A 26,709-nucleotide genomic window follows, 5' to 3' on the forward strand; every position below is an offset into this window, starting at 1 on the left:
AAAAGCTCTTCTGTTGACATAGCTACCACTGCTCGTGGAGTAGTTATGCTGATAGAACAGCTCTCTCTCGTTGGTGTAGGGCATCTGCACTAGCAGTGGTACAAGGGCGCAGCTGTATTGGTACAGTTGCACTGCTATAGGTATGGAGTACAAAAAAGCGACATGGAGAAGTTTCACCAAGGATATATCAACTACTTTTGAAAATACAGAAGTGTGATGTTACCCCGAAGTTCCAGCCTGGGTGCCACTTTCAAGACCATATATGTTCCATCTGACAATGCACAGCCTGATGATCTGGAACAAGCAATAAACATACATGAGAGCATGATAAAAGTGTCAAATGCTGAAACTCCTGGCATATGGGATGAATTGGAGACAAAACAGCTAAAGAGGAAATGCTTCAAACAGTAACAGATGTAAAAAGTAAAGGAGGGGTAAAATCAGTACTTTTAGAGATCTCAGGAGTGCTCTTAAGGGAAACACAGAGTGTTGTTCCCACAGCGATGAGAAGAAAAATACTGGGACAAATACATGAAGGGCACTGGGGAATGACCAAATCAAAGAGGAGAGCTAGCTAAGTTTTATTCTGGCCACAGATGTATAGTGACATCAAAGAAATGGTGAGCAGGTGTGAAAAATGTCAGAAGCACAGAGAGTCCCAGCAGCAAGGATCAATGATATTGCATGAACAGCTTGCAAGTCTGTGGGAAAAAGTGGAAACTGACATCTTCAGTTTTGGAAGACATGATCACCTGGTTATAATGGACAACTTTACCAATTTCCCAGAAGTAGTCACTGTTGAAGACACCACAGCAGCAACACTAGTCAGTCACATTAAATCTATATTTGCAAGTCATGGAATTCCAAGAACAGTAATCACTTACAGAGCATAGTTCAAGAGCAGTGAATTCCTGCACTCTGCTAAAATGTATGACTTTCATCATGCAACATCTATTCCCAGATATCCTCAAATCAATGGATTAGCTAAATGTGGAGTATGTTTAGCGAAGAACTTGCTCAGAAAAGGAATGGATGTCCAGAACTTCACTCCTCTGATAGTTAAGTATCAGAGGGGTAGCTGGGTTAGTCTGTATCTGTAAAAGCAGCAAAGAGTCCTGTGGCATCTTATAGACTAACAGACGTATTGGAGCATGAGCTTTCATGGGTGAATACCCACTTCGTCGGATGCATGTAGTGGAAATTTCCAGAGGCAGGTATATATATATGCAAGCAAGAAGCAGTCTAGAGACAATGAGGTTAGTTCAGTCAGGGAGGATGAGGCCCTCTTCTGGCAGTTGAGGTGTGAAAACCAAGGGAGGAGAAACTGCTGATAGTTAGAAACCTTCGCCTAATTTTAAGGGTAAACTTGTTGATGGCCAGTTTATAGCCATTTGTTCTTGTGTCCACGTTGGTGCTTCCTTAAATAACTCCTCTCTCTCTCCCTGGTATTTATCCCTGTGATGTATATATAGACAGCAATCATATCTCCCCTCAGCCTTCTTTTGATTAGGCTAAACAAGCCAAACTCTTTGAGTCTCCTCTAAAGGTAGGTTTTCTATTCCTTGGATCATCTGAGTAGCCCTTCTCTGCACCTGTTCCAGTATGAATTCATTTTTCTTAAACATGGGAGACCAGAATTGCACACAGTATTCTAGATGAGGTCTCACCGGTGCCTTGTATAATGGAAATACCTTAAATATTTACCTTATAACATGGGATACAGGTATTATAAGTGAGATTAAGGCATGCAGCAATTTACAAGCTTTCCATAAAATCTAAACATTAAATACTTTTTTTATAATTCGAATACCTCTTTTAACTATACTAGTGCACAGATGAACCAGACTGGCTCCAGCTATGTATTTGTCAGTGTTCAGTTGTGTTCAGTTGAGGCCTTGGGGCCGTGGCATGAGGTGGCACCTGGACTGCCCACATCACAAGATTGATGGATATATCCACAAACCAGTCATGTTTTGGACATATCTGATGGCAATGCATTTAGAAATGTTTTAGACTGCAGAAACATAGTTAATTTGATTAATCTCCAGAAAACAGATTTGAGGTTAAACACTGCAGCTAAACACCTTTCCATTCTTATGGAAGATGATGGCAATTTTTGGCACTGGTTCTTGCAGATGTTGCATTCATGTCCCAGCCATCCAAATCCTGAAGTTTGAAAGGCTTTCTGAATGCTCCAATTAAATACCTAGCTGTAATCATACCAGTTTCTTGTACATCAAATTAATCATTTTTGTGAAAAAGACATTTTAGAAGATTGCCCATTTTATATGTTATAGAGATACTGGATTGTATTCATACTGCAAAGCAACTACCTAAGAAGTTGCAAGATATTTATATTAACAGGAGCCTCTACCATTATGTGAAAGCACAAGTGGTCTGTAATGATCACTTTGTTAGTGATATTTAATCTCATTACTCCGAGATCTCAGATGTGGTCAGATTTTGCATTACTCTATTATAAGACAAATTTATAATTATAATTTATTAACTAGATAGCTACAATGCGAGTCACTGCAGTTCCCCCAGGATAGCAGTGATTTGAACTGAACAGACTGAGCTACCGTATGGTCCCGTTATGCAGGTAGAATCACCTGTGAAATGATAAAATTGATGGACTGTGTAGTATAGTGTATGCAAATTAATATTGCGAAGGAGCATTCTGATGGCAGGTAATAAATGATCTGATTGTAGCAGGGTATTGTTGGACTGGCCAAGGCTGTGTATTGAACAGTAATGATAATTTGGCTTGCTTGAAAAATGGAGGTGATGAGTAAACAATATATGTGGATTTTGTGTAATATATAGGTTGATGGCTGAAAGTCAAGTGCAATTTTTACATAGGAAATGGAGACATTGGGTGCAATATCAGACCATAAAAGGAGATTAATTATTTAACTTGGGCAAAACATCTCTTTGTCCAGAGAGAGTTCATCAACCAAATAGAGAGCTTTTTTTAACCTTGTAAGAATATGATCCTATGGGCTGTTAGAAGAGATTAATGCAGGTTGATAATCCTGACTACAAGCTCCAGCACTCTGCAGTGTGGACTCAGTTGAGACAAACATTTTTCAGAGTGTAAGAGAGGGTAATTTGTGTCCTGGGAGGAGCCCAGAAAAATCATCTGGATTGTTAACTAAGTTTATTATTGAGTGATATTTTCCTGTGCATTGAAATATGAGGTTTTTTACCTGAGGACATAAACACTATCATTCTGCCAGAAGGAACACAGGAAGACAGAGCTATGTCAGGAGGAATGACACAGCGCACAGGTTTGGGTAATTAATTACACATCAGAGTTTGCATGTAGAGGTGGGAGAATATTTAAAATCAATAAGAGGAAAGGAAGCAAGCAAAATAAATCCTACAAATATGCCACGGTGATTTCAGCAGGAAGGAGCTTTGGGAAGAATCACATAGGATAGGAATAGCCTACATTCAGTGCCAGCCTAGTCCAGTTGCAAGCAGATGTTGGTTCAGGGGATTGCAAGGTGTGGACTAGAATGTCCATCTAGGGAGCTCTTCTAGTCAATTTCTCTGTGTAGTTCAGGCCTTAGTCTGTAATTATTGTAACCAGGGATGTTCATAATTACACTGAACACACTAATGTGTCTTTCAGCTGCAACAACTGGTGCACATGAACAACATGGTCACTGCATTCATTTATATTTTGCAGCCTTCCTCCCCCTCTTGAGGTGTTTTGAATATATTCTGGCCATTTTTGGTGGAAAAACCCTACAGCTCTAATACAGACACACAAGACAGAAATAGCTATAACACAGCTGCTCCAGCCACAAATTAAAATTGGCTGTTGTAGAGATTATTATTATTTTCTACAAACACTAGTTTTTTGGATATATTGATACCATATCAGAGAGATTGGTATTTATCAATAAATGATATTTACTATGGAGAAAGCTTATAGTAAAACTGAGTTATGACACTCCATGAGCTACCTTTTTAAAAGCAGATAAAGAGATGTGGAATGGATGTTGCCTGGCTGCAGAAGATCTGTTGACCCAGGAAGTTTAGCACTGGGGAAAGGAAGCTGGTTAGCATTTTTGTGTGATCTGGCTTTAAAGGGCTTCTCGGGGATAGGGTGGGCGGGGGGCTGTGTGGTATGATGGTGAACTCTGAAAACCTCCTGAACATCAAAAGACCTGGAACTTGAAAGCACTCTCTGATACACCAAGGAAAGGCTGTGTCAAGTTGATGGTGAGTGGTCAGGAAAAACATTGCTTTTCAGACATGTAAAATATTTTCTTTTCTTTCCCCTGTCAAAAAACTGAAAATGCCTTTTCTAAACTTTAGCTTATGAGAATTTCAATCTAAATCTATTATGTAAGTCCCATTTCTTTTGCTTTACTAACACTTTCTCTCTATTTGTAATAAATCTACTTTCAGACATAATTATTTGACTTTTGGTTGAATAATTTCCTGCCGGATACTGAGACATATTGGGATAAGGTCCAGACTAGTGTGGGGCTGTGTCACCAGTGCCCTGTAACCTGGGTGCCTTGTGTAAGGGGACTGTTGCCCCCTTACTAACATTCAGTGGGGGTGTTTTGGTGGGCTAGCTCCCAGTACTAAAAGATTGGGGAGAGGCCAATGCTCCAGGTCAGCCTCAGCCTCTGAGCCTGATTGACAGGGTGGGCAGGCTAATCAGGGAGTCAGGAGGCCAAGGGGGGTCCCGTCCTCCGTGTGCTTTGCCTGGGTCAGGCAGAGTGGGGCTGAGTTAAGGAGAAAGCAGGGGCCCAAGCTGAGCTGGGGAGCAGACTCGTGCCATATCCAGAGGGGTCCAGAAAAACAGCTCAGGAAGTGGGTCAGAGTTGGGAGCAGAGACACAGAAGCTGCCCAGGGAGAGAACAGATCCTGTGCTGAGAGCAGAGCTGCAGCCACAGAGCCAGAGACAGCCCAGGGAGAGAGCAGATCCTGCAGCCCCTTGCCACTCTTGACTCACTACGGTCATTTTGACAGGAAGTACCAAGCAGTAATAACAACAACAATAATACGTGTGTGTATGTGTGCGTGAGAGAGAAAGAGAGCCTGTGTGTGTGTGTGTGTGTGTGACTGTGTGTTGGGGGACTGTGTGACAGTGTGTGTGTTGGGGAGTGTGAGACTGTGTGTGTGTGCTAATCTATATTGGGGGACTGTGACTTGTGAGAGGCAGAGTGTATGTGGGTGTGAGAGCCAGTCTGTGTGTGAGAGAAACTCTGTGTGTATGTGTGTGTGTTAAGGCAGTGTGAGAGACAGTGAGCGCACTGTCACTTTAAGTCCCCTCCTTCTCCTTCCCTCCCTCCCCCACTTGGCTGGGCTCTCCCCCTGCTGACTCATATGGAAGTTTCGCTCCTCCTGTCCTGGCCCTGGCACAGCCCCCATCAGAGACCAAGCGGTGCAGGCAGGCAGGGTCCAGGGAGGGAATCCACTCTGGGCTCCCTGGGGCTGGGGCAGCAGAGCTGGAGGCTGGAGTGAGGGAAGGGGCGGGGTTGGGGTCGGGAGAAGCCCGCTGTCCCAGCGTGGGGGAGGGGCCAGGGAAGAGAGGATTCCAACCATGCCCAGCGAGGGGAATGGTGCCCCACATTTTTGGGTGCTCTACGCAGCCGTGTATGCTGCGTATGCCTAAGGATGGCCCTGGCCCAGCTCCCACCCCTCAAAGTTTCGCTCCTGGATACAAAGTTGCAGCGATTGTTGCCACAGCTGGGCTGGCTCCTCCCCCTAACTCTGTCCCCCTCCCAGCACAGCGCGGGGGCTCCTGCCCTAACTCACCCTGCTGCCTCCCAGGGCCCCTCCAGTCCCGGCGCTGTCTGGCGGGGTGCACAGAGCCTCGCGGGCCAGCCCAATGGAGCCGCTCTGCAGCCCATGGTGGGTGCTGGGACTTGGGAGCGTGCGCCTAGGAGGCCTGCAGCCTGCCCGAGCAATTTAAAAGGACCCAGGGCTCCTGGCTGCAATTGCCCCCTTTGCCCCCCCTCTGTTGGGAAGCCTGTGTATTAGACTCAAATAAAGTTTCTCACTACATGCTTCCAGCATTACTGACTAAACTCTTCAGGTCAGGACCTCTTCCCCAGCATCCACCATCTGTTTCCTTTATTTTCTCAAGTGCAGAGAATGAGGTGAGAGGGGTGTCTTGGGGTGTTTCCCTTTTTATAGTTTTTTAGTTCCTCTTAAAAAAAAATTCCAGCTGAGAACCAGGAAACAAAGAGTCTTTTTGGAAGGATGTTCCCTGCTGGGTTTTTTCACCTGTGTGAGCTTCCTTTGCTTTTCCTTCCTCCCTTTTTCTGCTTGAAGACTTTGTTTACTGCTTATGTGCAAATTAAGATAAGCATACACAGAACTGCTTGATGACATTGGCCTGGGCAAGGCAGTGGGGTGGGTGGGTTTGAAGATGTATTATTTAACATCATACAGGGGAAATTTTATAACTTTACCGTGACCACAAGAAAAAAACAAACAAAACCGAGCAATGACATGACCCCATGCACCAGGTCATGATACCTCTCATTCAGATTTGGCCAGCTTCCCCTCCGCCATGATGAAGAAGCAGCCTGGCCAAACCTGAGCAGTGCAGGACTATATGATTGAGGAGTGGCTGGGATCAGGCGGAGCCACTAGCTCAGGATGGAAGAGAAGAGCTGAGCTGGGAAGATGCCAGTGATCTATCAGACAGTCCCAGTGGTGGTAGGTGAGGGTCTAGGGGAAAGTTGTTGATAGGATGAGTGAGGAGTGTTGTGGGGGATGCAGGGTGAGGGGTTGGGGGTGAGTGGGATATGTTAGGGGCTGTGGCCAGTGTGGCTGATGATTGCAGTGGGCAAGATGTATGTTGGGGTATATGTGGGGCAGGAGGAGTATTCTGGGGCCTGGGTGTGGGGTGGGAGTATGTATGGGCAAGAGTGTTTTTCCCTAGTGCACAGGGCCCCAAAATTCTTTAATCTGGGCCTGCTTATTACCTCTTGCAAAGGCGGCTGGTTGGTTGGTTGTATATGGGTAGTGACATCTTACCTTACATGACTTTAAGTGACCAATAACCCATTTAATTAGGCTACAGTGAATGGGAAAGGGGACAGCTTGGTTTTGTTTTGTTTTTTAAATGTCTGAACAGCACTGGGGGAGAGCTTTTTGTCCAAAACTCATGCTGCTCTCAATGCAGCTTTATCTGAGGTAAGCTCCTAGCTGGGGTTGGGTGTTTCTTGTAATACAAAGCTTTTGAGACTCCTCCAAAAGCTATAGCTATGGGCTTTTACATTTCCAGAGTGCTCTCCTCACCCGCCATGTAGAGAACCAGGGGGATCTGCCACCTAGAGAAGCCCTAACATTGTTGGAGCAGCACTGCAACTGGGAGGTCATTAAGGACTCAGGCTGGCATGAAGGCACAAGTCCTTTGTAGTGGTGGTCCTAGCCTCCCATGGTTCCTGGGGAATTTGTGGGGTTTATGAGCTGAACTCATAGTCTGTTAACAATAACAATAACAAAAAACACCACCCAGATTAGCAGGGTGCATCCAACGAAGTGGGTATTCACCCATGAAAGCTTATGCTCCAATACGTCTGTTAGTCTATAAGGTGCCACAGGACTCTTTGCTGCTTTTACAGATTAGCAGGAGATCTCAAAGCACCTTATAAAGCAGGTCAGTACCATTAGCCTCATTTTACAGATATGAGGCACAGAGAGGTGGAATGACTTACCCAAAATGCCACTGGCAGAGCCAGGAACAGAACCCAGATCTCCTGAATGCCCTGTCAGTGCTTGATCCACTAGGCAACACTGCTTCCCCACTACCTTACTCCCTGTGCCACAGGTGAATAATTACCCTCCTGCTCCATGCAACAGTTGGGGAGGAAACTGTGACTGAATCCTTGCAGAGACTTTTTTTCCCTACTCTGGCACAGTTTCCAAGGAGTTAAGGGGCCTCAGATTTTTAGCTTGAACCTAGGAAAAATGTTTCACTTGGTCATATCTAAAAATAATGAGGGCTCCATCTCACGCCACTACTCACCTTAGCAAAGTCAACATGATCAGTCCTGAAGCTTCTAATTGTTTAACATAAAATGACATATTGCAGTGAATAATACAGAAGCAGCAAAAGAAGATTCAGATTTTAAAGCAAATGCTTTTCTACATCAAGCTTGAGCGTTTCAGGTTAAGACTGTGAAGGCATATATTCTTTGATCAGAATAGTACAGCATTGTTTCCCCTTAGCCTCTGATTTTACAATATATGATAATTCCAAGCTGATCTCAATAGTCTGAGCTGACATTCTAGAAAATGGCCAAGGTCATTGCTGAGACAGATCTGGAATTAGGATTAGGACTAGAAGGGATTCAAAAGGCCTAAAACATTTTTAGAGGGGGGATAATAAACTCCTGCAGGGACATTCCATCTTGTTGCTCTCTGAATAACATACCTTTCCCTCAGTTTCAAGGAAACTTAATTCTTTATGATTCCATATGAGCTTTCCCAAGACCTGTTTCATAAAAATGTCAAAAAGTCCTGTCACAAACAAATCTCTGAGGAATTTGTCTTCATCTTCTATTCCTCCAGGAGCCACTGTTTTCAATTTGTATACAATCTCCTGAAAGCAAGTGCAAACTCCTGTATTGTTTCAGTGGCGCTCGCCTTCTGCTGAGGTTGTTGAGCTCTAATTGCACAATAAGATTATGTTTCAATATAAAGCTCCAGATATTCCAGCATTTTCTCCACATTGGTTCTTTGATGTGTAACCCTTCTGCCCCTCTGAGTTGGCAGCAACAAGGGCCGGGTTCAGTATCCAGGGGTTCCGTTTCAATAACACAATGCAAAACCGGCTCGAGCCCCCACCCAGTGACCTGGGACAATTACCTACCACCCCCCCGGGCGCCTCTAGGAGGCAATACTTCCCCACTCGCAAGCACGAAGTCTGAGTGTAGCAAAATCCTTTTAATAAAGGAGGGAAACAATGTGGCATCACATTGGAGAGACACCACAAACAGGACTATACACAAACCATAAGCAAAAACCCACCTCCAAGTACATTTGGCACTGTCCTTAGGGGTCTTAAGTCCAATCACCCCAAAGTCCAACAACCCAAAAGTCTCAGTTTCCGGTCAGTGCCACCCCAGAGTTCAAAAGTTTATCTGCAGAGTTTTACCCCCCCCCCCAGCCTGGGTGGAAATGGGGGGGGGGTCACACACACAGGGTTCTAGGGACACCTTACGTGGGCCAGGGCCGACTGCCCCGCTTCTCCGTGGAGTTCTGCTGCAGCCTTCACCACGCCTGGCTCCACTCCACCAGCTGTGCCGCTCCTCCAGCAGACCCGTGAACCACGTCAGCCGTCCCCCACAAACTGCTCCACACTGCTCACTGTTCCATGGGCTGCTCCAACGTGCTGCAGACTGCTCCGCTCTGCCAGCGCTCTGGTCCACCAGCTGTCCTGTGATAGATCTTCAGGCTCTCCCACTACTTAACACAGCACTCAGTGATCTCAGCTTAGTAAGTTTAGCTCTTTTAGTGATTTCAGCTCCTAGTGATTTCAACTTGTAGTAGGAGAGCCCCACTGCCACATGGCCCAACATGAATTCAGGTCAGCAGCCTCTAGATGGACTCCTAAAGGATTCAAAATTAGCTCTGCTCTTTAACAGTGGAGAGAGGAGGAAGTGCAATTGGTGTTCCAGGCCCTCAAAAGGGGCCCATACCATCAGGTACACACACCAGTCCCCAGCCTCTCTCTCTTCACTGGGTTTTGGAACCCCTGTCCCTTGTCTAGCAAGTACTATTTAATGTAGGTTGAGTCATTTCTGTCATAAAGCAGTCTCATTCACATAATTAAGGTAACATCCCCTTTTTTTCCTTCCTGCCCCAATAACAAAGAAATTGGGGATTCCACAGTGTGAAAATAACCTTCCCATGCTGCTGTGTGTTATGCTAAGTGGAGTGGGTTTACCAATGCAAATGCACATTACTAAAATTCCTTTGCCCACTCCTCATAATATACCACCAGATGTCAGGGTAGGGCTCATCCTGACTCTGCTTACATATGTGATGGCAAATTTGTCACTTCCTTCTAGAGATCCTGTTGTATTAGTAAGGGGTAAAAGTGCCTTTAGTGTCCCTGTGGTACTGTAACAGCATAAGACCCAACCACCCTACAAGTCCTTCCTTGTATCACCCATAGTGTGTTATCTGCTGTAGCTTTTTGCAACATACCTCACAGGGAGAGGAAAATTCGGTCCATGTCCTTTGACCAGGGATGGATTAACTTTTGGTGGGCCCGGCACCAAACATATTTGTGGGCCCCCCTGGGGAATGATTGTAAAAGACAGGAGATCGACATAGAAATTGTCTTTGACACAGCACATAGCAGCACAGGTTTTATTAATAATAGCTACATGAAGTGGTTTGGTTGAGTAAGTTACTCACATTAATACTTGCTATGTAATATACAAATTACTTATCTGAAGCAAGACTAGTATGAAGAATGATGCTGTAAATAAAATGTATGAAAGTTTTCTTCAGATTTTTCAACGTGCTTTTGCTACAGCAAACATTTCAATGAATCTAGAGAAGTCTATAGAGTTTACCATCTCAGATTCAATAGATAACAGAGTAAGACTATTAAGTCTTTGTTGAACCATTGTAGCACGTAATGCACTTTTTATCCCTTTTAAATGTGAAAAAGGCCAAGACCTTTCACCACTGTTTGAGATTGGTAGTGTCAGGTAAATGCGTAGTGCAACAAAACATTTGGAAAGGCTGTTTGCAAATTATGCATGTTCATTATGGTCAGCATTTGCAGTGGTGTAGGCAGAGCTTGTGACAATGGCTCAGAGGCAAACTGCTTTACAAGTGAGCTCCACTGTACCCATCCTTCAAAGATCTCTTCATCAAGGTCACCTGAATAGAATTCAACTAATCATCTGAGAGACAGCAGTACTGTCAAGGTCACCTGTTTAAAAACAGAAACGACTGTTTATTTCTGAATATGCCTGACTTCTGTTGAGATGGCTGACAAGCGAATCGATGATGGTATAGAATGATTCAACTTTGAACTTCTCTTCCCCTGTCAGCACAACTGCAGGTTCTTCACTATCATAAGCCATACACTTTTGGATGATGTTGCTGCTTTACCTGAAAGTTAGCTGTAGAACTTAGACATGCAGATTCACAATATTCCTCAAAACTATTCCGTTGTGCTGCCACAAACTCAGATAGTGACTTTAGCAGCATCACAACTGTGCCTAAGTCTATTCTTTCAGACTGCAGAAGTTGACTTGTTTTGTTTACTCTTGTAAGTATATTACTCCAAAATGTTGTCATAAATGCAGTCTCCAACTGATCCCTGGTTTCAACTAATGAGTTTTGAGTCTGCTCATTTTTCACTGTTCTGCACATTGTCTGCACCAAAAGTCTGAAGCACGGATTTATAGTTGCATGATAAACTGTGAAGTGCATCTGCTCGAGCTGACCACCTTGTGTCACTGAGGCACTTTGGGAGAAGTTCTCTCTTACTGGCCTCAGGTGTCTCCTCTTTCAGAGACTCTTGCAACAGGCCCCAGTGATAAGTTGAACCTGAGAAAAAAACGTACAGGTTTTTGGACAAATCCAAAAAATGTAATTGCATCAGTGCATGACTCTGCAGCAGCAACACCACATAGATTTAGTGAGCGGGTCATGTATGGGATGTACACCGCTTTCTCATTGACTGCAATTACCCAAGCTTGCACACCAGAATAAATGCCAGACATGTTACTAGCATTGTTGTATGTTTGACCTCTGCAGTCCTTTAGATTAATATTTAGTTCATTACTTAGGGTTTCATTGATAACATTAAACAGATGAAGACCTGTATGCGATGTAACTGGAACAAAAGTCAAGAAGCATTCTACGTGGGCAGTTATTCAGCACATAGCGCACAGTAAATGTCATCTGATCAGTATGGTTAATATCCGGTGTGGAATCAACTCTGAAGGAAAAATACTTAGCCAATTTTAGCTCATCCACAACGTCCTCCTTTACCTTGTTAGCCATGAGTTTGATGAACTCTTCACAGATTGTTGATGATAGATATGATGTGCCATGACCAGCATTCCCATACTTGTTGATGTGGCAGGCCAGGAAAGAATCAAAGTGTGCTAAGAGCTCTAAGCAGCCGAGGAAGTTATTAAGACTGCCAAAAGTTTCATTAGATCTTCTCAGTGCCAGACCTCGTGTTGTCAGAAATTTTATTGTTGCTACGACTCGCTTCAACACTTCTGTCCAGTAATTTCTTTCTTTAATATAGCCATCTGATATATGTTTATCAAGGGTTTGAGTTTTTGATAAACACATTACATAAGTGGTGAGAGCTTGTTGGTGTTCAGTAGAACTTTCATGTTCAACAAGTCTGCCAATGTGATCCTATGAACCAAATCCTCTCTTAGCTAGTGCAGATGTGCTGTTTGGAGAAAACAATTTGCACACAAAACAGAAGACACAGCCAGTTGATGGTGAGTCTATGAGCCAGGGCCTTTCAATATTTTCACCATTCGGGGACACTCAGTTCAAGGCTATATCTATGTCCCTGAGCAGGAGGCTGGGGCAAGCTTGGCACACAGCACCAGGCATGTGGCTCAACCCCTGCTGGGAAGAGAATGGTCTCGGTGCCATTTTTAAATAGGAAACAAACACTCCTAGACATCCTCTTCCTTACTGTTCATAGCATAGGTCTCTGTTTCAGGCTCCTCTGAGGTATCCACAGTGTCTACAGAGTGCTGGTAGGGTCACCACCAAGTATGGCATGCAGTTAGTTGTAAAAGAAGCATCTATGCAGGGCAGGGCTTTTGTGGCCTTCCCTAGACTTGCCTGGCATAGTTCCTTGGCTTTCACATGGCACTGCTGCTGATCCCTGTCATGCTCCTTTGCCTGCATCCCCTGTGCTGTCTGCTCAGAGATGTTGATGTTTCCATGACTGGTCTTGCACAGCATCTTCTCCACACAGTCCAAGGGGATCCAATATTTCCTGCCAACTCCAGGCAGGGTGCATCTATAGTAGCTCTCTGTGTTCACTTAGGTGGCCACTCACACATCCCTGGAATACCAGACATTCCCCATCCCCAGTCCCCCAGACAATCTGATTTTTAAGGATCCCAGTGTTAGAGTTCATTAGATGTGGTTCCCTTTCTTCCTGAAAGCAGATTTTTCCAATGCCCTGAGATATGGCAACCGCACCCCAGAGAGAATGTTGCTATTTTCCAGCCTTAAGTGTAGCACTTCACGGTCATTCTCCAAGTATTTGCCTAACCCCTTGAGTTGACTGGTTTGTGAGGGGCCTCTCATGCTCTTTGGATAGATAGTTTAAGGTTTGCCTACACTTGAAATGCAGCAGGGTTCCTCCTACCACTCTAGGTAATCCACCTTCCTGAGAAGCAGTAGCTAGATCGACAGGAGAATTCTCCTGTTGACCTAGCATTGTCTACACCAGGGGTGAGGCTGGTTTAAGTGTGTCATTCATGAGTGGATTTTTCACATCCCTGAGCGACATAGTCATATCCATCTAATTTCATAGTGTAGACCAGGCCTGAGTCTGGCTGGAAATGGTGTTTGTCTAAGGATATGTCTACACTTAAAATGCTACAGTGCTGCTGTAGCACTTCAGTGTAAACACTACCTATGCTGATGGGAGGGATTCTCCCATTGGTGTAGATCAGTGGTTCCCAAACTTTAACAACCTGTGAACCCCTTTCACTAAAATGTCAAGTCTCGTGAACCACCTCTTAAAAATGAAGATTTCCAGGGATTTTCTCCTTTACCTGAGTATAAATTACAAAAGAGTGATCGTGGAAATATAAAATTTGTTTTTGTGACATGCTTATTACACACTATTTATTATTAATTATTATTTATCATTACAGTATTTTTATTATATTATGAAAATGGCAACACTCTTCCAAGATTTCACTTTCGTAGCTTGGATCACTTTGAATAAACATATTTAAAAGACAGGGCTCCTATGTTTCATCAAGGAGTATCAAATGTGAAACAGCATGAAGACATTTAAGAAGCCATCTCAAAGAGTTCCTCCTACACAAGCATTCAGGTCTTGAGCAGTCTAGGCAAACAACGCACGTTACAACAAAGCTTACACTTGTTCTTCATAATAATTTTAAAAACCATACTAGCTGCTTATTTAATTTTAAAAACAGCAAAAACTATCTACCTCCCTTTCCATTTCTTATAAGGAGTCTTGACGTTTAAATCTCCTCAGTGTGATAGATATGCTTGCTTTGATCTGCTTAGCTCTTGGAATTCTAGGGGTTCCGGGCTGCTGGCCCCATGCTGCCCAGGGTCCCTAGGACAGCTCTGTCCACCATTAGGGATTTTTTTCCCAAGAACACCCTGTAACATTTCACGAACCCCCAGGGGTTCACGAACCCCAGGTTGGGAACCACTGGTGTGGGTAATCCACCTCCCCAAGACGTGATAGCTAGGTCAATGGAAGAATTCTTCCATCCGCCTAACTCTGTCTACACTGGGGTTTAGGTCAGCTTAACTCCGCCACTTAGGGTGTGGATTTTTCACACCCCTGAATGATGAAGTTAAGCCAACTTAAACTAAATCTAAAACTCACCTCCATCTCCCTTGGTTTTAAATATTATTTTGACATTCCATAGTTAGTCTGTCATACAGAATAAAATAGTTAAGTATTTTGGAATATGTTTAATATACCTTAGTCGGTTGCCATTGGGGAAAAAAACAAACACTGTATAAAACATACTTTAAAAAGACAGAAGTTAACTTTTAAAGTTCAAAATGCTTTAAATAAACCTTCATTTTAACAATTTCCCTTATTTACTGTTCTTTAGTTGCTTGTTTAGAGTCTTTGCTTGACAGCCTCCCCTCAACTAGCACATGTACAAGTCAGTTTTACGATTAAGTCAAGTTTTAGTTTTAGAGTTGTTGTTGAAGTTCTATATCTTTTTAAGACAAAACAAAGATGAATGTACACAAAACACACACAAAGAAAAATGGCAAAAGATAGGAGAATTCAGCCTCTTTTTCACTTGCTGTCAGTCTATAATTTTAGCTTAATTACAGTATCGTGAAACAACTGGTATCTCTTGTAGAACTAGAGGGTATTTTAATCACAATAAGTAGATAGGATTGTTTTTATCTATTCATATTTTATTTGCATAACAACATATTTTTATAAATCCAAAACAGTATCAATGTTTATTTAAATCACCTCAGGCTAGATTCATCCCTGGTTTTGCTCTTTTGCTTTAATGGAGTTATGCCCGGAAGAAATTAAAAACATGCAGGGGGGAAGACATGGGGGGAGGGGAGGAAATCTCTCTTTAAATTGCAGAGGCTTATACAATTAACACATCTTCAATTTGTTGAAACAAAGGAATGTTTGAATTTTAAGAGCACCTGAAGGAGCTTGGAATACATTTTTCCTAGGAATGATTTAGTACTTAACTTACAAGGTGTTGGCTCTATTTTATCTCCAACAATCAAAGATGAATAATAAGGTTAGAAGACCTTCAAAGCCAGACACTGATGCTCACTGAAGCCCAATGGGATGGAGTTCTTATATCACTTTCATAGCATTCACACTTCTTTGATCTGTAGTATGCACACACTCACAGTTAACCATATTTGCTTTGGTTATTAAACATAAGAGATGGGAATATTGGACAAAATTACCTTTTGGTGGATTTGTTTACTTAATTTAAAAATCAAAGGGTAAACAATTACCTTCTATTAATGGGAAAATGATTTCTAGTCCAGGTAGGTGACATGTGCCCTCCCTCCATTTCAACTCACCACTGAGGGGATGGTAGTAACTCATGTCAGAATCTTGCAGCAATAATTCATCACCTTTAATTAGTCTCTTGCATGAGGAAATGATAACTCATAGTGTGGAGTTATTTCTCCAGTTCAACGTCTCAATGGCTATTAGCCAGGATGGGTAGGTATGGTCAATAGCTATTAGGATGGGCAGGGATGGTGTCCCTACCTTCTTGGAATGGGTGATGGGGGATGGACCACTTGATGATTACCTGTTCTATTCATAACCTCTGGGTTACCTGGCATTGACCACTGTCGGAAGACAGGATACTGGGCTAAGTGGACCTTTGGTCTGACCCAGTATGGCTGCCCTTATGTTCTTATGTCTCATTTTAGGAAGTGTCTGAATAATAGAAATTAGGAGCATCTGTCTCCTGGGGTCTGATTCAAAACCTACTGAGGTCAATGGAAAGGCTCCCATTGACTTCACTGGGCATTGGATCAGGTTCCTGTTTCAGGAAAGGCCAGGAGACCACACAGGGATTGTATACTCCCTGCATGCAGGGGCGGCTCTAGGAATTGCACCGCCCCAAGCAGGGCGGCACGCCGCGGGGTGCGCTCTGGCGGTCGCCGGTCCCGCGGCTCCGGTGGACCTCCTGCAGACGTGCCTGCGGAGGGTCCACTGGTCCCACGGCTCTGGTGGACCTCCTGCAGCCGTGCCTGCGGAGGGTCCACTGGTCCCACGGCTCTGGTGGACCTCCTGCAGCCGTGCCTGCGGAGGGTCCACTGGTCCCGCGGCTCTGGTGGATCTCCCGCAGGCACGCCTGCGGATGCTCCACCAAAGCCACGGGACCACCGGACCCTCCGCAGGCATGTCTGCGGCAGGTCCACCGGAGCCGCGGGACCAGCAGACCGTCCGCAGGCATGCCTGCGGGAGGTCCACCGGAGCCGCCTGCCACCCTCCTGCGGCACGCTGCCCCAAGTGCGCGCTTGGCGCGCTGGGGTCTGGAGCCGGCCCTGCCTGCATGCTGCAGAGTCCAGCTCACCCTGCTACTGCAGCCACGCAAAAGAGGTTGGAGATAAGTGTGGAGAGTCCTGCAAAGGAAAAGGACTGTGAGGAGAGATGGAAAGAGAAATAGATGACTAATGCCCCAATCCTGTAGAGACTTACACAGATGATTAAAGTAAAGCACAGGTACAGCTTGAGTAATGTCAATGGAACTACAAACATGTTTAGTTTCAAGCTCATGCATAAGTCTTTTCAGGATCAGAGCCTAGACAGATGAAAGGATAAGAGAGACACAGTCTAGTATTTATGAAAACAACAGAGAAGCTGTAACTGCATCTAAATAAACCAATTTTTACCTAAAATATTAGAAATATTTTTCTTAAGTACAACTTTGCTCAAAATTTTAATTGCAAGAGGTCTTTTTTTAAAGGGAAAAAGGGTGATTTATGATTAATTGCTATTTAAATGTTCTATGCTATTTGGCCATTTTTTATCTGATGTGCTAGCGGAAAATTATAATGAGTTTTCTTATATAATGGATGGTCTGTTCTGGCTGGTTAACATAGCCAAGGGAGTTCTCAATAAGGCAATACAATATATTATCCTTTTAGAAAATATATTTATTATAAACTACAAAATTATGCTTCATTTTCCTAACACTGAAGCTCTGTACAAGCTTTTAATGTTGAACATCATTTTCTGCCACTGTTGAAACATCTAATCTTCTACCAGGCTTCTACACTCAAATCCTCTTTCCTGACACAACACTTATAAAACCTGGTCTGAAAGGAATCTCTTCATTGACTTCAGTGAATTTTGGACTAGGTTGCTATGCAGTCTACTGGTAGAAGTCATCTTTGCTAATGAGTCACTTAGCCAATGATGTGTGCATTGCAAATTGAGAAAGCTCAGGGCAAAGAGCTGCACCCACAAATCCCAAAGAAGTTCCTTTTGATCTATAATGCTTTGACAATGCAGCCATAAGAAATCATACAAGACTGAGTAGAATCCTTTGGGTTTGCTGCTAATGCTGGCTCTGTTCACACCACAGTTTATTTTGGTTTATATATCCTTATTTACCTCAGACATCAGACCTGTCAGAGCATCATATTAACATACATTTTGGCTGATAGATCTGGATAGCTTCTTACTTATTAATTTGTACTGATTTTTTAACAGCCCCCTAGCAAAGCTTTTGCATTATTTATTGTTGGCTCTTCTCCACTGTAAGGCCAGTTTTTGCCAGCCCCACAAAGCAGTATTTTAACTTGCTTCCTCTGGTTTCTGCCCTACACGTGGGGCCTATCTGGGGCTCAGGTCATCCTCTCCCACAGTAAAATACAGAGGAATGTAAGGAGGTCAGCCACCACCCAATCATCTTCTCATGGCCAGAGGCCAATCTGCATCACTCTGCCTCTATTTCCCCTGCTTCAGGGCTTCTTAAACAAACGTCATCCTCCACCAGCCCAAAGATAACTTAAAACATTGCTCTCCTGATATTCAATTTATTTAGTCCTTATACAATATGGCCCTCCAGGCTCCAAGTCCAGTTCAGTGCTCTCTCTCTCTCTCTCTCTCTCTCTCCCCCTCAGTCCTCTTGCCAAACTTGGTCCCATTCAGTCACCACTCCCAGGCTTTACCTGGCTGGATCTCAGCCTTCTGGTTCTGACTTACAAAATTCTCTGGTGTCAAGGTATTTCTCCTGCCTTAGCAGGCTACTCCCAGTCCTCCGAGCCAAGGCAACTTTTCTGGTCTCTGTCTTCCCTGCAAGATCTTTTCCTCACTCTCTGCCACAACTTCCTGAACTTCCCCTTTTCTGCAGCTTCCTGCTGCCTTACATAGGGCACCTGTCCTCCATCAGGCCTCATCAAGGCTGTTCAAATAGCACAAGTGGGCTGGAGTTGTTCCTTCTTAAAGGTCCAGTCCTCCCTGTGATACGGAGGAAGTCATCATTCTCCTAACTATCAATTCACAAGTGGGCAGGGTTTGACTAGAATGGACTAGTCTGTGGGGCCTCTCACTAAATCTGGCAGATAATAGGGAACTGTGTGGAGATACTTGCGAACCTCAGGACAGACTGTCCGGGAATACGGCACAAACCCCAAAGTCACTGTACAGTTTATAATTAGAGTTCTCCAACCAAGCAATAAGTGTGAACTCCTAAAGCACTATAACAGCCTTAACATGAAGTCATAGGCAGTCCCCTTGGGCACTCCGGTCTGACTTGCCATCCAGTCAAAATTGTCCTTGTGATAGACTATCCTTTCCACCAAAAATCACAACAATAGTCATATTACCTCCAGTCCCAAAGGACCAGTCACTTACCCCAGGTCGACAGCACACCAGATCTCTCGCCAAAGACAATGCTTGTAGCCAGTCCTGTAATAAATTAACTAAAGATTTATTAAATAAGAAAAGAAATGAGAGTTATTTGCAAGGTGAAAGCAGGTAACACACACACTCATACATACATAAATGAGTTACAGTCTTAGATTCCAAAAGGTAATAGAAACTTCTATAATAAGCAAACTCCATATGTCCTTTAGGGCTAACTCAGGCAAAACAACTGAGGGTCTTTTGCTTGTGCTTTGTGGTTCTTGCCCCTTTAGAGTGAAAGCAGCAAAAAGAACCCAGTTTCTCCTCATCAGAGATTTTTATCCTCCTCTCCTCAGAGTCCAATCTGATGGGGTGAGTTCATATCCAGCTCTCCTCTTTCTGGAGGTGGTGAGGAATGTAATTAACAAGGTCTTTGTTTTTTATGTCTCACATTGGCTCATTTGTTTTCAAAGGCCTTCTCCTTGTGCAGGACCTAACATCTTCTGTAGGAAGCCAGCATTTTCATGAAAGAAGGCTTCACTCTTGTTTGATGAGTTACAGAGGTTTACAATGGAAACACTCAATATAACTTTATACCATGGGCTACAGATGTTATAACTGAGATCAATACAGGCGATATCCTACAAACATTTCACCAGGTCTAAACACATTCTTACCAACTTAATATTTATTTTAACACTGCTAACACACAGGGGAACCAGATTGTTTCCAGCTGTACATTTGTCAGTCTTCAGTGAGACCTAGAGGCCTTGACATGAGCTTGCACCTGGTCTGCCAGCATCACACATCATCTAATAACATCAAAATTTGTTTTGGCATAAATCTGAAAAATCAAGAAGAAAATAGAGTATGGTTCAGAAATTGATAAGATATTTTCATAAGAGAATGTTCATTTGGATGATCTGAAGCTAAGGGAATTTCTCTGTCATTCCTAAGTTATATATATATAAAAAAAGATGATGGAAGAAAAGAGGCTCAGACCCAAGAAATAAAGACTTTATTTAAAAAAAACACCTAAATTCTTCAGGAATATTTTCAATTGGAATCAATGTACATAATGAATATTAAGCTTCACATTTCTGTGTCAGTTCTTATTCAAAAAATATCATGGTGCCTAATTGTAATTTGGAATGTAATGATTTTTCCATACATCTACTTAGTCTACAAAATAATATTTGTTTTTCAAATAAAGTACGATTTATGTTTGAAAGATCCTTAATTACAAGTTATACTTGAGAAACAGATACTAGTCAGATGTGTAATACAGTTCTAAAACTGTGAAGAAGGAAATTATAATAGGCAGTGATTTATATCTTCTGGTGTTTAAAGCATTCTTGGAGCTAATCTGCATAGTAATGAATGGAGCAACTCTGTATTCCTGAATACTAACTACAAATTGCAAATTGTCTTACTTTATATAGACTATGTTACAGCCAATCTATTTGCATAAACTCAAATATTAAGGTTGTGTCTTCACATACAGTGCTAGAGTGGCACAGCTGTGCTGCTGTAGTGCTCTGATGAATACACTACTACACCGACAGGAGAGCTTCTCCCATTGGCATAGTTAATCCACCTCCCTGAGAGGCATTACCTATGTTAATGGGAGAAGCTCTTCCATCAACATAGTGGTGTCTACACGGGGTGTTAGGTTGTGATTTTTCACACCCTGAGCAACACCGTTATACCAACATAGGTCTGTAGTGTAGACCTGGCCTTAATCTCAGAAAAATGTGGAAAGGCAATTGAAACTTGATTTGATATTTTGGCAATGTCCAAAAATCTCCAACTTTTCTTACACCCTCAAGTCTACAGACAGCTTTATTTGGAGTGGATGGGATAGTGTAAGTCAATAAGAAGAAACTAACTTTCCTCTCCTTTGCTGTTTTGAAGACATACATACCCAGGATATAAAAATAAGAAATTATTAGTGACTTTGGATAAATTGAAATGAAAAATATTTAAAAGCTTGAAATAGTCACATGTAGTATTATTAGGATTTGTAAACTCTAGGCTGCAGACTCTGTATTGCAACATCTCACACACTAATTAAGTGATTGCAGTATTATAATTTGTAGCAGAGTATTTAGCTGTTAGAGGGTGATAGGGTCACTCATGCTTTAGCAGGTGTAACATTCCATCCAGTACAGGCTGTACACATTCATTGTGCCGGACACACACGCACACATGCACACACACCATTTGTTTCTGGTAAGCTTGTTTATTTTTAAGGGTGCATTAGATCTTTAGCATCAGTTGAAGCCCCCTGAAAATGAAATCTGATTTTCTTATAGATTTTTAACAGAATTCTCATTCAACTAAAGTATATTATCTTCCTTTATCTGTGTTTGCTCCCATTCATCTGTATGTGCCAAGCTTCTGCCTTTGTTCGCAGACAGGTTGTTTGCCACTGCTCTTACATTTTTTTTACAGAACTCTTGAACACATTCAGTATAGATATAAATACAGAAGACATTTGTGACCCATCATTACTCATTAACTATTGTATCCTTTGGGCCCTGTATTACTATTTGTTTTTCTTTTGTCACAATGCAGAAAGCCAACGTACTAATGAAATATCACAACTAGGCATTTATCTTCAAGTAATTGTGTTATTTTTCAGGATTTAAATAGGCTCTACCTTAAATGAATGAAGTTTGCATGCTTGCTCAATATGCAGTTTCTTTTGTTGCTTCTGCCCACCTACTGCTTTTGTTTTGCTTTTTATCTCAGTTTATGTACCAAATATTAACAATAATTTTTAGATGATCAAAAACAAACATCAAAGTGAATTACTCTTTTTTTATCTCAGTAAATGTATTAGAACATTATGTTTAGTTACAATGGCTCTTATGCATAAATGCTCTGATATCTCCACATCTTCACAAAGTTATCTAGCTTTTACTAAGATAAACTATTACAATTGTCCTTACTTCTATAACACTGGAATCATAGCAAGGTTTAAAAGTGTATGAAAACATGACCTGTGAGTACAAGTTTAACAAATTACAAACTGAGAGCTATTTCTAAAATCTTTCAGGTGAGACATACTAGTACTTTTGAGATCTTACTATCTAGTTACCTGTATTAACGATCTCACACTACTTTTCATTAGAGGCGTTAGCAGTAGTATCCTAGCCTTGTTATTTATGCTATGCTACATACACCTCTAGCTTCAACTGGACATGGCATTTTTCTTCAATTCCAATCACAAACAGCTGTTTTGTGCTCTTGAGCACTATTAAAAAGCCTTAGAGATGACTGCTTTTCAGTGACGTGAATCTGTATCTAAGTTGAAAAGAACTTTGGAATTGTACTGGATGAAAGGTTCTATATAAATCTCACACATTTTCAATTTGGTTGAATAACTGAATAGATTTTCTTTTGGTGACTATTTTGACAGAAGCAGCTTGTGTAATTTATTATAAATATTTGGATAGCAGACACATTTTTGTGGGTTGGGAGCAGGTAACAATCTATTGAAGGCAGTCGTCTTCTAACCATGGCAGGTTGAAAGCAGTAGTTCAATGCTTACATATCTTTATTTGCATTTGAAAGACAGGATAGGTACACTAATGTTCTGAATTATCTGGAAAGTCATTTAGAAATGTTTGAGGCCTAATTGCTACAGTTCTGAGTCTTGTTCATTGCTTGGTCTTGAAGATTTGATATCCCAATAAACAAAAGTAGATATTTCCGAGCTGTGAAAATCATTAATTTATTGGAGTTAAAGAGGAATCTACATTTTATTTGAGTAGATACATTTATTAAGATTGCAAGAATGTTTGGAGAACTATTTTCTAAAACTAATTATTATATATTAAATCTAAAGCTGACTATTGTGCTATTTCCTCATCACTGGAATGATGAACTGCATAAGGATAAGAAAAGAACTACTGTACTTGGAGTATTGTATTGTAAAGGTTATTACAGTTATTTAACACTACAGCCCTGCAGAAATCAACCAAAAAACCCCCAAACAGGCTTGATGTTTTGACATAAACTTGAAGCCAGGCTTGTGAAAAGGCTCATCAAAATGTGTGACTATCTCAGAAAAACTGGGGGTTTTTTCTGTGAATTTTAAGCTGCTTCAAGCCATCTGGCACCCAATCTTGACTGAACTTGGGCCAGTGTATGGTGTCGGGCCAGAACTAAACTGTTTCATGTGATTTCTACCCATAAGAAGGCAAATTATACTAGATTTGGCTTGAGTTTTACTTTGAATGGTTAGGGATTGTTTGAATTTAGTTGTTTGACTAATATTAATACTAATTCCTTTAACAAACATAATACTACTACAATACAGTCTTTTACCACCTTAGCCATTTTTTTTGCATTTACCCACCCTTTGTGGGGTATCTTTTTATTTTGTCTCTTTTCTTATAAAAGCCATTTAAAAATAATGATGATCCCTATAGACATACCTCAAATGAACAGAAGAGCCGGAGAAGAGAAATTGTGAAGTTTAGTGTTGTATCAGTATGATACTGTGATGTAATACAGTGTTTAGATTATTTTTTCTTTCTTTATCTCTGTATCTTCACTATGACTTTGAGTACGCAGAATGAAAGTACATCATGCAATCCTCTTATGATGGCCATGTCTATAGACAGGTATTTTCAAAATCAGACTAACAGGGAGCTTGGAGGGCCGAGTGGCCTAGTGGTTGGAATGCTTGATTTCCAGCCCCTGGCTTCCCTGATTAAGGTGCCTCAGTCTTTAAGGCAGTGTAGTAGGGGTACCTAGGCCCTCCCACTCCACTGGGTCCCAGCCCAGGGTCCGGTGTGAGTCAATCCCTGAATAGGGGATCTTCCAGCAGGAAGTCCATGTCCACTTCCCTGGGCTACTTCCTACCACTGTCCCTTCAGTTTGGGCTGTGGTCCCTATAGTCCAAGTCACTATGGTGGCTTGTTGCTATTAGCACCCCGTCGTGGACCTTGGGTGCATCCTGCTGTAGTCCCAGGTTCCTCTAGGTGGGGCAGCCGTAAGTTTGTCAGGGCCGGAACACCACAAGGTCTCTGTGCTTCAGTCATCCAGTAATCTCTAAGGCCAGGTGCTCCTAAGTCTCTTCCATAGTCTCATTTAGCTGGGAGACAGCACTTATTTCCTGGTAGCTGCCTTGGCTGGAAGGCTAGTGATTCTTCCTCTCAGACAGGAAGGCAGCTAGCTCCTGCCTCTTCACTAGGGTTGCCAACTCTGACTGAAGCTATTCCAGGAGATTCCCCCCCCCCCCCAACATAAGCTAATGTCATTTTCTTAAATATCCTATTAAAATCACCTGAATTGCTTTCAATAGTCACCAGGAGATCAATGCTGATTCCAGGAGACTCCAGGCCAATCCTGGAGGGTTGGCAACCCTACTCTTCGCCAGTTAGGGTGCCCAGATAGCAAATATGAAAAATTGGGACAGTGTGTGGAAGGTAATAGGCGCTTATATAAGAAAAAGCCCCAAATACTGGGACTGTTCCTATAAAATCAGGACATCTGGTCACCCTATCAACAGTCAGAACCAAACTGAGACAGGTTCTCTCCTTTTTTTTCCTTTCCAGGCCTGGCATTGTATGGCAAGTATAATGGGGTGGGGCTATCTGGGCACAAAGGCTCTCTTTAAACCCTTCCGTGCCTGTGGGAGGTTTCTCCGCTTCATCACACAGACATATCACAATAAACTCAATGTCACTGTAATAAGTAGTGAATAAAACTAGATGTATAGTTTGTTCTGTAAGTGGTTTGCACTGAGTATGGGTTTTGAATTTGTGTTGCTGTGTTGCTTATTAAAGTATTCCATTACTTTTGTTTGTTGATATTATGACAAAATTATAGCCTTTCATTTAAAAAAACCCCATACCACCTACACATTCTGCTTCTGACAATCATCAATGACTCAGTGTGTACTAGTGCCTCTAGTGATTTGTAGTTCTTTGCGCTTCATTTTTCATTTTTTGTCTTTTTAGTACTCATTAGCAAATGATTAACTTGGCAGTTTTCCTGATAGTAAAACTCCAATAAGCTTTATAAGCTTTCTCTGCTTAACTGAACATCTAGGGACTCAGCTCGCTCATTCAGATGGCTGAGCTCAGCTTTGATGCTGTCATTACTCAGTCCTAGGAATAACTTTCTATGACTGTTGGTAGGCTGTTCTCAGTAGAGGGTAATCAGCTCTGTAGAACTCTCTCCCTGCAGTTGATCACAGATCATGTTTGGTAGCCTTCAGGACACACAATTAAGGCTTATGTCCATACCTCTCCTGAGCTAATAACAAGAAGACTAGGGCCTTGTCTACACTACAGGACTATTACTTGTCTACGAGAGTCAGGATTCGACCCTTTCAAGTATCGAGAATTTGTCATGGATAACTAAATACACAAATTCCACTTTGTGCCATTCACGGGTCTGCCATGCTGACTTTGGCGGCGGTGCACTGTGAGAGCTCCAAACAGTTCCTGCATCCGCTGCCATCCATGACAGTGGTTAGGCTCCCACAATGCCTGCTGAAAAAAATGTGAGGTGGGGGTGGAAAGGTGTGTGTCATTGGCGAAATCAAATCACGCGCTCTCACTCCAGCGGCGGCGCGGCGGGAAATGCTTTCGCGCCTCTGGTCTGGTTAGCGCAGCGGCCATGCCACACTGCACTGAGCGCACGCCGAGATGATCGCTGCTGCTTGCAGCTGTATCGACTCCTGCCCCGCCACTAGCCTGCAGCACACAGTCAGCTGCCTCTCTCACCCGAGGAGGCACTGCCAGTGTGGAGGAGGGTGAGAGGAACCTCTCAGACAGAAACTGGGATGCGCAGTGCAGATGCATGGTGGTGGTACGCCGGGCAACGGAGTGTGCATGGGTGTGTCTCTCTGGGGGGAAACAAGCACAGACTGGTGGGACCGCGGGTGTGTGCCAGGTGGGGATGACCACAGAGTGCTGCGAAACTTGGAGGATGCGTGGGCTGGTTCCTTGAACTGAAGCAGCCCTGACCCCTGCCCTGAGGTGGCAGGACACAAGGCTGCCTGGCAGTGCAGGAGTGCAGATGGGGCGCAGTATATAGCCAACTTGCCAGGCCATCAGCTGTGGTCAGGTCTTGCATTCAAGCGCGTGAGCCAATCTACCGTGGGGTTTGCTGTCATTCAAGTAGCCGCAAGGATTCGTTGGAGCAACTGCTCTCAAGGTAGTGACTGGGACTCAGGTCATCAGGTCATCCTGGGATGGGCCGGCCGCTGGGATTGAACCACCCAGGTGGGACTCACATCCTCCTACGGGCCCCACCCTACCACCAGGCCACCAAAGCTGTCACCTTGGTACACCAACAGTCAATGGTGCTGCAAGCTGTGGACCATAGGGGTGGTTTGTTCAAGGCAAGCAAAGGGGGCTTTCTTTGGTTCGGCGGGCGGTGGTCTCAACGGGCGGAGGCAAGGTTTAGGCGCTCAGGCTGGGTGCCCCTGCGCCACACAATACTCTGCGGACGAGGGATGTGCCTGCTTGGCCAATGCCTCCAGGATCAAGCTAATACCTGCCACAATGGCCAGTGAGAAGCCCTGGCCACACCGTGGTGCCAGAGACAGCTGGCCAGTGGACCGTGCAAGAATACTCCAGGATGGTGCTGGAGTGACGTGGTGG

General features: G+C 43.2%; 1 pseudogene; it reads right to left on the reverse strand.

Moving 5' to 3' along the window:
• Window positions 1–11,356: 11,356 nt before the first annotated feature.
• Window positions 11,357–12,315, reverse strand: LOC120401140 (annotated as a pseudogene).
• Between the last annotated feature and the right edge of the window lie 14,394 nt (window positions 12,316–26,709).

Source organism: Mauremys reevesii, linkage group 3 (assembly GCF_016161935.1).
Source record: "Mauremys reevesii isolate NIE-2019 linkage group 3, ASM1616193v1, whole genome shotgun sequence".
NCBI classification, from domain to species: Eukaryota; Metazoa; Chordata; order Testudines; family Geoemydidae; genus Mauremys; species Mauremys reevesii.